At 51.2% G+C, this 13,565-nt stretch overlaps 1 protein-coding gene across 1 annotated transcript in view; it reads right to left on the bottom strand.

Moving 5' to 3' along the window:
* The window catches only part of HAPLN3 (hyaluronan and proteoglycan link protein 3), a 24,592-nt gene extending 12,574 nt beyond the window's left edge, over nucleotides 1-12,018 (bottom strand). The window contains exon 1 of the mRNA XM_011948327.1: nucleotides 11,860-12,018. The gene's annotated coding sequence lies outside the window, so the exon portion shown is untranslated. The remainder of the gene's footprint in view (nucleotides 1-11,859) is intronic.
* Nucleotides 12,019-13,565: the final 1,547 nt, after the last annotated feature.

Here is a 13,565-nt window from a genome sequence, read left to right as displayed (position 1 = left end):
AATTTTTGTATTTTTAGTAGAGACAGGGTTTCGCCATGTTGGCCAGGCTGGTCTCGAACTCCTGACCTCAGGTGATCTACCCTCCTCGGCCTCCCAAAGTGCTGGCATTATAGGCACGAGCCACTAAGCTCAACTCAAAAATAATTTTTGAACACCATGCTAGAGGTCTTGGGAGCTATTCCAGTTTGGGTGAGCACTCAAATAAAAGAGGTAGCCCACCCATGGGCTGTAGTTTGATGATTTGATTTTTTTAAATATTGCATTAAAATATTATGTCTTGATTACTAAGATTTTTAGCAAACCCCCTTCCTCCCCGGCTTAAACCTCACACTGAGGGCTACTGCCTCACTCATGTCACCCTAGCCCTGCTCACCGACCATTTACTGCACACTCTCAACAATTAAAAGATGGGGTCACTCCTTGAAGGAGCTTGGTCCAGGGAGGGGGCAGAGTCGTGGGCAGGCAGTCTCGATTGCTGTGTGGTGAGTACCAAGATGGAGGTACAGAAACACGAATGTCCAAATGAGACTGAAGGTACAGGAGTTTGCCAGGTGGAGAACTGACAGGTTTATCCAGTAGGGCACTGCCACTACAAAGGTGCAGATGCCAGCAAGAGTCCCGACCCTGGGTGTGCTGGCGGTGTACAGGGGTTCCTTCATTTGTCCCACACACCCACCAGGTCCATCGTCTGTCCTTCTCTGACATGTATTGGTCCCTGTGGGTCACTTGTCTCAGTTCCCCAGCCCTCTGGCTTCTGGTGGGATAGAGCCAATGGGAGACATTCAGAGAAGATGGCAGAGAGGGAAGAGAAGGAAGACCGGGCATTGCTTCCCAGCTCCCTTGCCACACCCAGTGCCTCTGCCACACAGTGTCTGCTGCTGCTGGTCTCTGCATCCCCAGCTTCCTTGTTGGGTCCCTTTACCCTGCTCTCTAGAAGTCATTCCTCCATTAAAGTTTCTTCTTTGGAATTATCTGGGCTGGATTCTGCTTCCTGCAAATACCCTGGCTGCCATAGGGGAGAGGAGGGAAGGGGGTCACCAGGGCCAGTGTCTGCACGCCTTGGGTGTCAGGCCCAGAAGCATATCCTATTTTTATTTTTTTTTTAAGACAGAATCTCACTCTGTCGTCCAAGCTGGAGTGCAGTGGCAAGATCCCAGCTCACTGCAACCTCCGTCTCCTGGGTTCAAGTGATTCTCGTGCCTCAGCCTCCCGAGTAGCTGGGATTACAGGTACGCACCAACATGCCCCACTAATTTTTATATTTTTTGTAGAAACGGGGTTTTGCCATGTTGGCCAGGCTGGTCTCAAACTCCTGGCCTCAAGTGATCCACCCACTTCGGCCTCCCAAAGTGCTGGGATTATAGACATGAGCCACCACACCTGGCCAGAAGCCTATCCTTTGTCCTGGGGGCCAGTGATGGCTTTAAGCAGAGAAGTCACAGGATCAGACTCACATCTTAAGATACTTCCCTGCAGGGACTGAGTGGAAGGTGGACCGGGGTGCAGCAAGACTAGAATGACAGCAGGCAGCTGCAAACATAACTATGATTATCATGTAGCAATGTGGAAGAATGCTTAGGGTGTGAGTTAAAATAGACAAAGCAGAACATACAATTGCCTCTGCTATGATTGCAACCATGTGGTCTTGTGAATGCATGTGTACAGGACCCAGAAGATCAGGAAACGCTTAAAAGAAAGAGGAAGGGAGGACAGAAGGCAGGAAAGAAGGAAGGAAGGGAAGGAGAGGGAGGAAGGAAGGAAGGAAGGAAGGAAGGAAGGAAGGAAGGAAGGAAGGAAGGAAGGAAGGAAGGAAGGAAGGCGGGCAGGCAGACAGGCAGACAGGCAAAGCATTGGCTTGTTAGAGTGATGGGATTGTGAAGTAAACATTCTTGTTTCCAGAACAGTTAGGAGCACTTGCTGGAGAGAATGGATGTAAAGAAAGTTGAGAGGCAGAATCCACCATTCTCTTAGACATCTTCACAGAAATCCCGAGGCCCAGACGTACCATCTATGCTGTGCACTGCAGCCAGGACACCAACAACTCTGAGGCCCCGCTTCTTGTCCAAGAGGAATTCATTCCCCTGTTGACACCTGTAAGGCCCCTTGGCGATAGAGAACTGGGAGGCCTAAGCACAATGGGGCAACCTGGTACAGAGTTTGGGAACTGGAAGATCGGAGTTCAAATCCCACCTCTACTACTTATTCACTGCGAGATTCTGGGCAAGTTTCCTCGGTTATGAAATGGAGATCATAAAACTCACCCTGGTATATTTCTCACCAGTGCATTCTAGTTTTCTCCTAAAGTAACAGGTATAGATGGGTGTATGGCCGCTCAGCTGAAGACGGCATTTCCAGCCTCTCTCGCAGCTGGGAGAGCTATGTGACTCAGTTCTGGTCAATGGCAGCAAGCAGAAATAACATGTGCCACATCCAGGTCTGGCAGTTAAAACAGTTACAGATGCCTTTCCCTGGTATTCTTTCCCTCAACCTTCTGGAAACCACAGTAGCCAGCTAAGAGTCAGAGATAGAAACCACAGATTGAATGGCAGAGCTGCCCATCAGCCCTGGACCTCCTCCAATTGCACTGTCCCATGAGAGAGAAACAGAGTCCTATCATATTTAAGCCACCACTTTTTGCGTCTTTTTTTTTTTTTTTTTTGAGACAAAGTCTCGCTTTGTCACCCAGGCTGGAGTGCAATGACGCAATCTCAGCTCACTGCAACCTCCGCTCCCAGATTCAAGCAATTCTCCCTGCCTCAGCCTCCTGAGTAGCTGGGATGACAGGCACCTGCCACCACGCCTGGCTAATTTTTGTAATTTTTTTAGTAGAAATGGGGTTTCGCCATGTTGGCCAAGCTGGTCTTGAACTCCTGACCTCAGGTGATCTGCCCACCTCAATCTCCCAAAGTGCTGGGATTACAGGCGTGAGCCACCATGCCTGGCCTGCATCTCTTTGTCAACATAGCTTAACCTCACTTGTCCTAACAAATACACATGCCACAGCATTACTATGATCAGCATAAAAGTATTAACAGCTGAGCACTTACTCTCTCATTTATTTTATCTTTGTTTTTGTTTTGAGGTCAAGTCTCACTCTATCACCCAGGATGGAGTGCAGTGGTGCAATCTCGGCTCACTGCAACCTCCACCTTCTGGGTTCAAACTATTCTCCTGCCTCAGTCTCCCAGGTAGCTGGGATTACAGGTGTGCGCCCCCACACCCAGCTAATTCTTTGTATTCCTAGTAGAGATGGGATTTCATCATGTTGCCCTGGCTGGTCTCGAACTCCTGGGCTTAATCGTTCTGCCCGCCTCCACCTCCCAAAGTGCTGGTATTACAGGCATGAGCCACTATACCTGGTCTCTCTCATTTAATCCTTACCACTACCCCGAGATGTGAGCTTATAAGTGTTCCCATTTTGCAGATGGAAAAATCAAGGCACAGAGAGACTAAGTCATACGCCCAAGGTCATCCAGCTAGGAAGTGGCAGAGCTAGGATTCGAACCCACTCCAGCCCCAAAGCCTGGAACCACAATGCCAAATTCAGGGAGGTGATTGTGTGGCACACACAGCCCAGTGACCCAAAGCAAACCCTTGTAAGAGTTCATTTCCTCTCCCTTTCTTCAGGCTCCACACCTGGAACCAGGAGGGAAGTAGGGCCAAGACTTGATGTTTAGCTTGATGTCCCGGGCTCCCCGCTGTCCCTGTGCAGCTAGAGTCTCCTTGAGCAGAGGGGATCCCAGCTACTGCTTATGTTTCCAGCCTCTTACAGCGGCTCGTCTAGCACAAATGCTCCCCAGTGAGAAAGGGCTTCCTAAGGGTAAACAAATGCAGCAGTTTCTGCCACTAAGTGACATCAGTAGCTCTGGGGAAAAAAAAAAAAGTGCATTTTTGCAAAATCATGCATTAAAAAATAAAGTTACAGGGAAATAAAGTCAGGACAGACTGCTCAAAACATGTAACTTTGTAATCAGAGAGCTAACAAAATAAGAACAATCTGAATTAAAAAAAAAAAAAAAACTAGCACATCTGCACCCCACTGATGCCTCCATCAGCCCCTTGCAGCTTTCACCACTGGGACAAGTGCTTCCTCCACTGACATCTGCACCCCACTGATGCCTCCATCAGCCCCTTGCAGCTTTCACCACTGGGACAAGTGCTTCCTCCTTTGAGATGTAAGTCCTCAGAGGCTTTGGTTTTGATAGAAACCAGATTTACCAAAATTAAAAGTCTGACCCAAGGTGAAGTCATCTTCTTCCATTTTTTTTTTTTTAACACAGGGATATGTTTTTGCAATTTCTTCATCATATTCCTAGTTTTATCAGTAAACTTTTAGTTATGTTAAGCAGCTAAGCCAACCATGCAAGCATTCCTCCTTCACCATAGCTATTGCATCCTTAGGTTGGGATGGTGAGTTTGGATATTGAGATTTTGGAAATGTGGGGTAGGAAGGGATGCTGTGTTATCCAAATCTATTTGGTTCCTGAGTTTGGAGCGTGAACAGCAAGAGTTAGGATTGCGGCTGGGTGTGGTGTCTCATGACTATAATCCCAGCACTTGAGGAGGCCAAAGCGGGTGGATCACCTGAAGTCAGGAGTTCAAGAACAGCCTGGCCAACATAGCGAAACCCTGTCTCTACTAAAAATACAAAAATTAGCTGGGCATGGTGGCAGGCACCTGTAATCCCAGCTACTCAGGAAGCTGAGGCAGGAGAATGGCTTTAACAGGGGAGGTGGAGGTTGCAGTGAGCTGAGATTGCGCCACTGCACTTCTAGCCTGAGTGACAGAGCAAGACTCTGTCTCAAAATAAATAAATAAACAACAACAACAAAAGAGTTAGGATGGCGAGAGACTTCTGGATGCATACTAAAGAACGGCACTTTCTGCAAGACTGTCAGTATTTATGTTAAAGAACTCACACATTGCTAAGGCTTCATATTTAATTACGAAAAATCTCCAGACATTCACGGGTTGGGAAAAATCACTTCTGAACCAATGCAATTCCATGTTAAACTGACATTGTTCTTCCCTCCATCATTCTCACCAATCATGGATGAGAACCAACTCAATTCCATGTTATACTGACATTGTTCCTCCATCATTCTCACCAATCATGGATGAGATGAGTCTCAGTTCAGAAACATGCACGGAGGCAGAACACACTGTAGCACCTTCTGCTGTCCTCTGGTGAGCTCAGCACTTGAGCCTCTGAGGCACCCCTTCCCAGCCTCAGAAACCCCAGCACACCCTCACAACCTTCAGCCTGGCACCACACTTGCTCCCTAGGTTTTAAAGGGCTTCTACATCCGGCAGCTCCCATGATCCTCCTAAGAGCTCCCCATGGTTGGCAAGGATAAATTTGTGTCTCCCCATTTAATCCACAAGTGAATAGAGCCACAGAGACATGAAGCAACTATCCAAAGATCACAGGGCCAGGAGGTGGCACAGGCAGAACTCTGTTCAATCCTTGTCAGCCAATCCCATAACAGTCTGTCATAAATTTTTATTTATTTATTTATTTATTTAAATACATATTTTTTTGAGATGAACTCTCACTCAGTCACCCAGGCTGGAGGGCAGTGGTGTGATCTCAGCTCACTGCAACCTCAGTCTCCCAGGTTCAAGTGATTCTCCTGCCTCAGCTTCCTGGGTAGCTGGGATTACAGGTGCCCACCACCACGCCCGGCTAATTTGTCTTTCTTTTTTTTTTTTTTTTTTTATTTTTAGTAGAGGTGGGGTTTCGCCATGTTGGCCAGGCTGTTCTCGAACTCCTGACCTCAAGTGATTCACATGTCTCAGCCTCCCAAAGCGCTGGGATTACAGGTGTGAGCCACTATGCCCAGCCCAATCTGTCATATTTAAAGACTGCCTTCTACTTGTCAGTGCACTTCCATGGACACGAGTCTCTGTGGGCCTCCCAGTGTCAGAATTATTATCCCCATTGTACAGACAAGGAAACTGAGGTTCCGAAATGCTAAGATGCTTGCCTAAGGTTACCCAGGCAGATAAAGGAGCTGGGACTTGGTCTCATTCATTCAACACGTATTTATCATGCATCTATCGTGTGCCAGCCGCCATTCTAGGCAAAAGAGACGTCCTCATGGAGTTTACATTCTAACAGAAGACAATAAACACAACGCGCAGGCTCTTGAGCTGCATGGTGGAGCCCACTCCCACTTTGCGGGGTGTACACAGATTTCGTTTCAGTAAATCTGTGCTTCTGTTGCTTCATTCTTTTGTTGCTTTGTTTGTGCGTTTTGTCCAGTTCTTTGTTCAAAACACCAAGAACCTGGATGACTTGTAGTCAAGACCCTCCACTGGGAACGTATGTTGACGAGCCAGCCAGGAGGTAAGCCCAAAGTTTGGGATTTATTTTTTCTCTTTTTCCCTTTTCCTCTCTGCTCCATACAAGGCAACCCTGGTTTTTTTTTTTTTTTTTTTTTTCAATCTCTCTCTCTCTCTTTTTCCCTTTCCAATTCAGGACTCTCAGTGGACAGTGCCTATGCACAGAGGCAGCTGTAGGTTTCTGGCCGGGGCCACTCTCTGGTGAAATTGAAAGGTTTCCCTGTGGAAGCGCCGGGTCACCACTGCCCAGCTGGGGTGAGGGACCTGAGTCCTTTTCCTTTTTTTCTTTTTCAATCTTTGAGTGGCCATTTCCTAGTAGGTCCTTAGTAACGGAAGCCAACTGGCCAGGGCCACTCTCTGGTGTTACCTGAAGGCCAAGGAGTGAATGGGGATAGCTGCCTGCGTGGAAGGGGGAAGGGCTCTTTTCTATCTTTTCTGGTTACAGTCCCCAATCCCTCCATGTGATGCAATTGGCAGTGGCAGCTCTTCCAGGGTGACTCACACACATTTCCAGTGACTTAAACCCTCTTTTCTTATGCTAAATTCTCCTATGGAGTTAGCCCATAAAGGCAAAAGGTAATGTCTCTTAGGTATTTTGACCTCCCTTCTCCTATTTGATCTATTCAACTGGCTGAGGACCTTTGGGACTCAGAAGCTTTAGAACACATTCTACATCTTGGACCTCCACTGAGGGGATCCCATAGCTTGATGGTCATTGCTTCAGCATCCATTTGCTTGCCCTGAACCCCATAGAAATTCTCAACCCCAATTCTATCACCCCCAGACCCTGGAACACCCTGCCACCCTTGGTACTGTTAACTCCACAGTGTTTGGGAACCTCCTTAGTCCTGCAAGGAGTGCAGGAAGATATGGCCCATCTAAAGTGGTGCAATGCTAAAAGGCGGGGATTATACCCAGGAACAAAAGGAAAGTTCACAGCAGGCCATCACCTCTGGAGGGTAAACAAACAAAAAAGAAAAAAACAACCCACAATGTGTGATATACGTAATGTGAGAGTGATGCAGGTGATAGAGAAAAGAGGAAGTAGGAGAAGGGGTACCTTTTGGACAGGGAGGGTCAGGAGGGCCCCCCCGATATACAATGAAGACACAAACCTGGAAAATCCTGGGAGAACAGGCATTCCAGGGAGAGGGAACAGCAAATGCAAAGGCCTGTGGCAGGAATGGCTCAGAGGTCAGTAAGACTAGAGCCCTAGGGACAAGAGGGAGGATGGCAGGAAATGATGTCTAAGTCATGGCCAGAGGCCCCATGATGTAGTGCCTTGGCATTTATTTGTTCTAAGAAAGAAAGACATTGAAGAGTCTCAGCAGAGGAGTGGCATGAATCTGCTTTACACTCTTTTTTTTTTTTTTTTTTTTGAGGCGGAGTCTCGCTCTGTCGCCCAGGCTGGAGTGCTGTGGCCGGATCTCAGCTCACTGCAAGCTCCGCCTCCCGGGTTCATGCCATTCTCCTGCCTCAGCCTCCCGGATAGCTGGGACTACAGGCGCCGTCACCTTGCCCGGCTAGTTTTTTTTGTAGTTTTTAGTAGAGACGGGGTTTCACCGTGTTAGCCAGGATGGTCTCGATCTCCTGACCTCGTGATCCGCCCGTCTTGACCTCCCAAAGTGCTGGGATTACAGGCTTGAGCCACCGCACCCGGCTTACGCTTTACACTCTCAAAGGATCATTCTGGATGTTTTCTGACTGCCAATGGACTGCATGTCCCCCTCCTGGCTCCTCCTTTCCAAGCTAAAAGGAACCTGGGTTATCTCCATCACTTCTGGCCTCTCTCCTGTGGGGCACCCAGCTTTGCTTGCTCTCTGGTTTATCACTTCAAGTGGAGGGTTGTGACCTGGTCAACACCTCTCTTTGCTGGATGCTAACTCAGCAGTAATGTAACCTCACATTGAGGGGGATGTCAAGAAAATTAAAAGGAATTGGCCAGGTGCAGTGGCTTACGCCTGTTATCCCAGCACTTTGGAGGCCAAGGAGGGTAGATCACCTGAGGTCAGGAGCTTGAGACCAGCCTGGCCAACATGGTGAAACCCCGTCTCTACTAAAAATACAAAAAATAGCTGGGTGTGGTGGTGGGTGCCTGGAATCCCAGCTACTCTGGAGGCTGAGGCAGGAGAATTGCTTGAACCTGGGAGGCGGAGGTTGCAGTGAGCCGACATCATGCCATTGCACTCCAGCCTGGGCGACAGAGTGAAACTGCATCTCAAAAAAAAAAAAAAGAAAAGAAAAACAAAAGGAATTTTAAGAAAAGATCAGTCGTGTGCCCAAGAACGACAGGCCAGGAGGAAGCTGGCCATTTTCCAGTCCTCTCTGAGAGACAAGCAGCACACACACCCAGGTTTCAAGTTAAACTCATTGAGTTTGGGTCTTAGCTCTGCCATCTGCTAGCTGGGTGACCCTGGGAAAGTCATTTGACCTCTCTGAACAGAAAATTTCCTCTCTCCAGAGAAGACTAAAGGGGAACTCAGGGGCTGAGGACAAGCACAGCCTTGAATGCTAAGGTCAGTGCACGGGACAGAGTCCTGGGTGGGAGTCGGGAGTGGCAATTGCCACTTGGTTGCTGCCTTGCCCCAGGTCCATCTCTGACCATCCCTGACCACTACCACTGAGGGGAGGGATGGACAACCTCCGCTCCCCTACCACGGCTATCCAGCCACCAGCTCCTCAGGACCACCACAGAGGTGCCACCAGCTGGAAGGCCCAAGACCAAGTCCAGCCCAGTCACCTTGGCAGTGAATAGCTCCCCAAATCTTCTGGAGTCCTGCCTGGGCACTCAGACCTGGGCTCGGTATTGAAGCTGGACACACTGCATCCTGCTGAGTGACTTCGGGCAAGTTCACCTCTCTGTGCCTCTATTTCCTCATCTGTAAAAAAAGGAACTTAAGGCCAGGTGCGGTGGCTCACACCTGTAATCCTAGAGCATTTTGGGAGGCTGAGGGGGTGGATCACCTGAGGTCAGGAGTTCAAGACTGGCCTGGCCAACACAGTGAAACCCCTGTCTCTACTAAAAATACAAAACTCAGCTAGGTGTGGTGGCAGATGCCTGTAATCCCAGCTACTGGTGTGGCTAAGGCAGGAGAATTGTTTGAACCCAGGAGGCGGAAGTTGGAAGTTGCAGTGAGCTGAGACCACACCACTGCACTCCAGCCTGGCTGACAGAGTAAGACTCCATCTCAAAAAAAAAAAAAAAAAAGGAACGTAATGGGCTGTGGTGACAATTATAGAAGATGTAAGATGTATGATAGCTAGTCCCTGGCATGTAGCAGGTGCTCAACAAATGAACATGGCAAAGACTTCAGGCTCTAGAAGCAGATTGGCTGCCTGCATTCAGTTCTGGCTCCACCCACTTACTAACCCTGTCATTGGACAAGTCGCTGCACCTCTCTGAGCCTCAGTTTCTTCATCTTTAAAATGGGGGTCACAAGCCAGGCACGGTGGATCACGCCTGTAATCCCTGCACTTTGGGAGGCCAAAGTGGGTGGATCACTTGAGGTCAAGAGTTCAAGACTAGACCGGGCGCGGTGGCTCACGCCTGTAATCCCAGCTCTCAGGGAGGCAGAGGCGGGAGGATAGCTTGAGCCCAGGAGTTCGAGACCCGCTGAGGAAGCTGCCGGGCGCGGTGGCTCACGCCTGTAATCCCAGCTCTCAGGGAGGCAGAGGCGGGAGGATAGCTTGAGCCCAGGAGTTCGAGACCTGCCTGGGTAATACAGCGAGACCCCGTTCTCCACAAAAAGGAAAAAAAAAAAGACAAAAAAAAAAGAGTTCAAGACTAGCCTGGCCAACACGTGAAACCCCATCTCTACTAAAAATACAAAAATTAGCCGAGTGTGGTGGTGGGCGCTTGTAGTCCCAGCTACTCGGGAGGCTGAGGCAGGAGAATCGCTTGAACCCAGGAGGCAGAGGTTGCAGTGAGTCGAGATTGAGCCATTGCACTCCAGCCTGGGCAACAAGAGCAAAACTCCATCTCAAAAAAAAGCGGGGAGGGGTCACGACAATACCAACCAGAAAACACTTTCGTGAAGATTAAGGGAGAGAATAGCAGCAGAGCACTGAAAATACTGCTTCTTGCTTGGGGATAGGAGCAAGCACTGGGAAAATATGACCTATTACTACACTTGTGAGCAGTTCATACAGTGAAGTCTTACACCATCTCAGTGGCTCTTTCTCCTCTCTCACTGCCTATGAGACAAAGTGGTCACCACTGCCTCCTCTTCACAGTTGAGGAAACTGAGGCCAAGAGTGTGAAGGTCAGTGAACTACCCAAGGCGTTATCTTTGTCAAATATCTCGAACTTAGAGAAAATTCAGTTTTCCTGATGGCCAGCCCGTTGCTTTTCCCAGGCGCCTCTAGCCTAGGGACCCCTCCACCAAGAACAATAAGCCCGGACTTGGGGGGAGGGTGGGTGGCACCTCCTCGCCAGAGGCATGTCCGCACTGGGCCGTCCGTGAGTACAAGTCCCCAAGGTACCAGAAGGGGGCAGCATCGCCCGCAAGGTCTCCACGAGCGCTGCTCCCAGTGAGAAATTTGACATCCTTGTCACTGTTTGCATAAGGCTTGATTCGCGCCTTTGAAACCTGCAGCCCCCAGGAGAATGAAAGCCGGAGGTGTTTCCTACCAGCATTCCCAACCCGTTGGCCCACGTGGCGTCGCAGGAGAGAAGCCAGGGCCTCTCTCAATCGCCGCCCCCTGCTGCAGGGAGCACAGGCACTCCCACGGGTCAGCGCTGGACACCGAGGTCGGAATAGGTTCACAGGCTGCCTGTGGCCACCCAGCGAGCTGGTGGCAGAACTGGGTCCAAGTGCCGTGCTGTTTCCATCCTGGCTGCGCACGAGCCTACGTTCCTCCCTGAGGGTCGCCATCTCCCACCCAGGGCTCTGCCCTCCACCCTCCCTACCCTTCTGGCCTCGCTGTCCCTGGGGCAGGAACCCCAGTGAGCGAGGTCTGGAACCCATAGGCATCCGCTGCGTTTGCCCCAGGGCGCCCAGAGCCGGCCAGCCGCGGTCCAGAGACTCAGGTCCACCAGCCTCCTCGCAGGTTGCCCCCAGTCCCTCCCAGGGCTCCCGGGGCCCCTGGAGCATCCAACAGATACCCAGGGGCAGGGCCTGGGGCGCCGCGGACGGCGCTGGAGGCAGCCGACCCTGGACAGACGACAGGGGAGAGAGCCAAGCGGCCCCTGACAGGAAGGGGGCTGGAAGCGGACGGTGGTCTCGGAGGCCAGGGGGTCCGCTCGGGCTCTGCTCCCTCACGGTGGGCACGAGGGTCCGGCGTGAGTCTGCCCGCGCCCGCGCGCGGCTCCCTCCCAACCTGTGCCCCGGGCGCCCCTCGCCCGCGATCACAGCCCATCTCAGCCCGGGCCTCCGCAGTGCCCGGCCCACGCCTCCTGCCCCTTCCCCCGACCTTGCCCGGGAGGTGTGGGAACCCGCAGGGCACCCAAAGCGGGGAGAGAGGAACCCGGCCCGCACGCAGCCCCAGAAGCTCAGCGACCCCTGAGCCACGTACCGTCCCCAGGCAGCTCCTCTACTGCTAGAGGGGGGGCCGCGAGCTGCCCCGGTCCAAGGCGGCAGTCGGATTTCGGGGAACTTAAAAGGCTAGAAAGGAAGCGGCAGCAGAAAAACCCCCCGCGCTCCCGCCAGACCAGCCCCTTAAAGGAACACGCGCACCTTTCCCTCCCAAGGGCTGGGCCCGAGGGGAGGAGTTACTGCAGACTTGAGCGGTCTCCAGACTTGCTGGGAACCACTGCAAAGGGAGTGTGCAAGAATTGAGGCCCTCACGTCTTGGGAAAGGAGAGTAGGGGTGGAATAGGAGAGTCTGGGGAGGGGGGATCCCCTGAGAAAGCCTGGTATACCAAAAACAGTGGGAATAAGCAGGGGAAGCCCCTGTCCAGCATTCTGCTAGGGGTTAATGCTGCTCCCCACCTTTGGTTGTGGAAGGGGTGAGACTTCTGTATTACTTTCTTTACCCCATAGAAAGCAAGGGGGTGAGGCCGGGTGCAGTGAATGACTCATGCCTGTAACCCCAGCACTTTGGGAGGCGGAGGCCAGTGGATCACCTGAGGTCAGGAGTTCAAGACCAGCCTGGGCAACATGGTGAAACCCCATCTCTACTAAAAATACAAAATTAGCTGGGCGTGGTGGAGTATGCCTGTAATCCCAGCTACTTGGGAGGCTTAGGCAGGAGAATTGCTTGAACCCAGGAGGCAGAGGTTGCAGTAAGCCAAGTTCATGCCATTGTGCTCCAGCCTGGGCAACAAGAGTTAAACTCTGTCTCAAAAAAAAAAAAAAAAAAAAGCAAGGGGGTGCTGACATCCTCCTGCCCCTGAGTTTGGCCATCATGAAACGCTGGCCAAATTCCTAACTCACTGTCAGGCACATAGCAGGTGCTATCCCCAGGACATGGGGCTTGAATGAGTGGCCCCGGCTGGGAGGGGAGACACAGGGTGGGATGCCTCTGCAGCCTACAGGGGCAGTCAGGCTTCTGAGTGGTCCTCCAACAGAGGTGGACCTCCCTTCGGAATCCTGCTAATCAGCACAGCCATCCAGGCAGCCACTCAGGATGCCTCTGTTTGGACAGGGTGTTTTCTTTCCTGTCCAGACCAATGGGGGCCCTGGCCTGGACAGCCCGATGTTTCCTCAGCAGAAAAGACTGAGGTCCTTCAGCTTTGGCTGGGGGAAGGGTCGAAGGGTTACAGGGTCACAGAGCCCAGAGCCCCTTCCTAAACACAGCTCAAGTTGGCCCATGAGTGTGTGTGTGTGTGTGTGTGTGTGTGTGTGTGTGTGCGTGCGCACACGCATATGTGTGTGTTACACATAGCCAGGGGCAAATTGGAGCACAAAGAACTGTGATCAACAGGTAAACAGCACCTAAAAGGAATGCCAGACTTGATAGGCAAAGGGGAGCCAAGTTAGGTTTCTCTGCAGGTTCCCGACAGGGGAGAGGATGGATAGCAGGGAGAGCATATTTTGTTACAGTAAGTCGAGTTGAACATGCCAGCCAGGGGTAGGGATAGCCAGCAGGTGGAATCTGAACACTCACCCTCTGCCTTGCAGTGGGGCAGAAAAAAAGTCAATGTGTAGGGGTGATGGTAAAAGCTGGGCAAATGGAAGACACTGCTGAGGGAGAGAAGACAAGAAAGGAAGGAGGGGGTCAGGAGTGAGGGAACTCTGCTCCAGGGTCCCAGGAGGGGGACTTTTAGAAGGCTGTGGCCA

Source organism: Colobus angolensis, unplaced genomic scaffold (assembly GCF_000951035.1).
Source record: "Colobus angolensis palliatus isolate OR3802 unplaced genomic scaffold, Cang.pa_1.0 Scaffold278, whole genome shotgun sequence".
Lineage (NCBI taxonomy): Eukaryota > Metazoa > Chordata > Mammalia > Primates > Cercopithecidae > Colobus > Colobus angolensis.
This window is presented reverse-complemented; position numbering and strand designations above follow the sequence as displayed.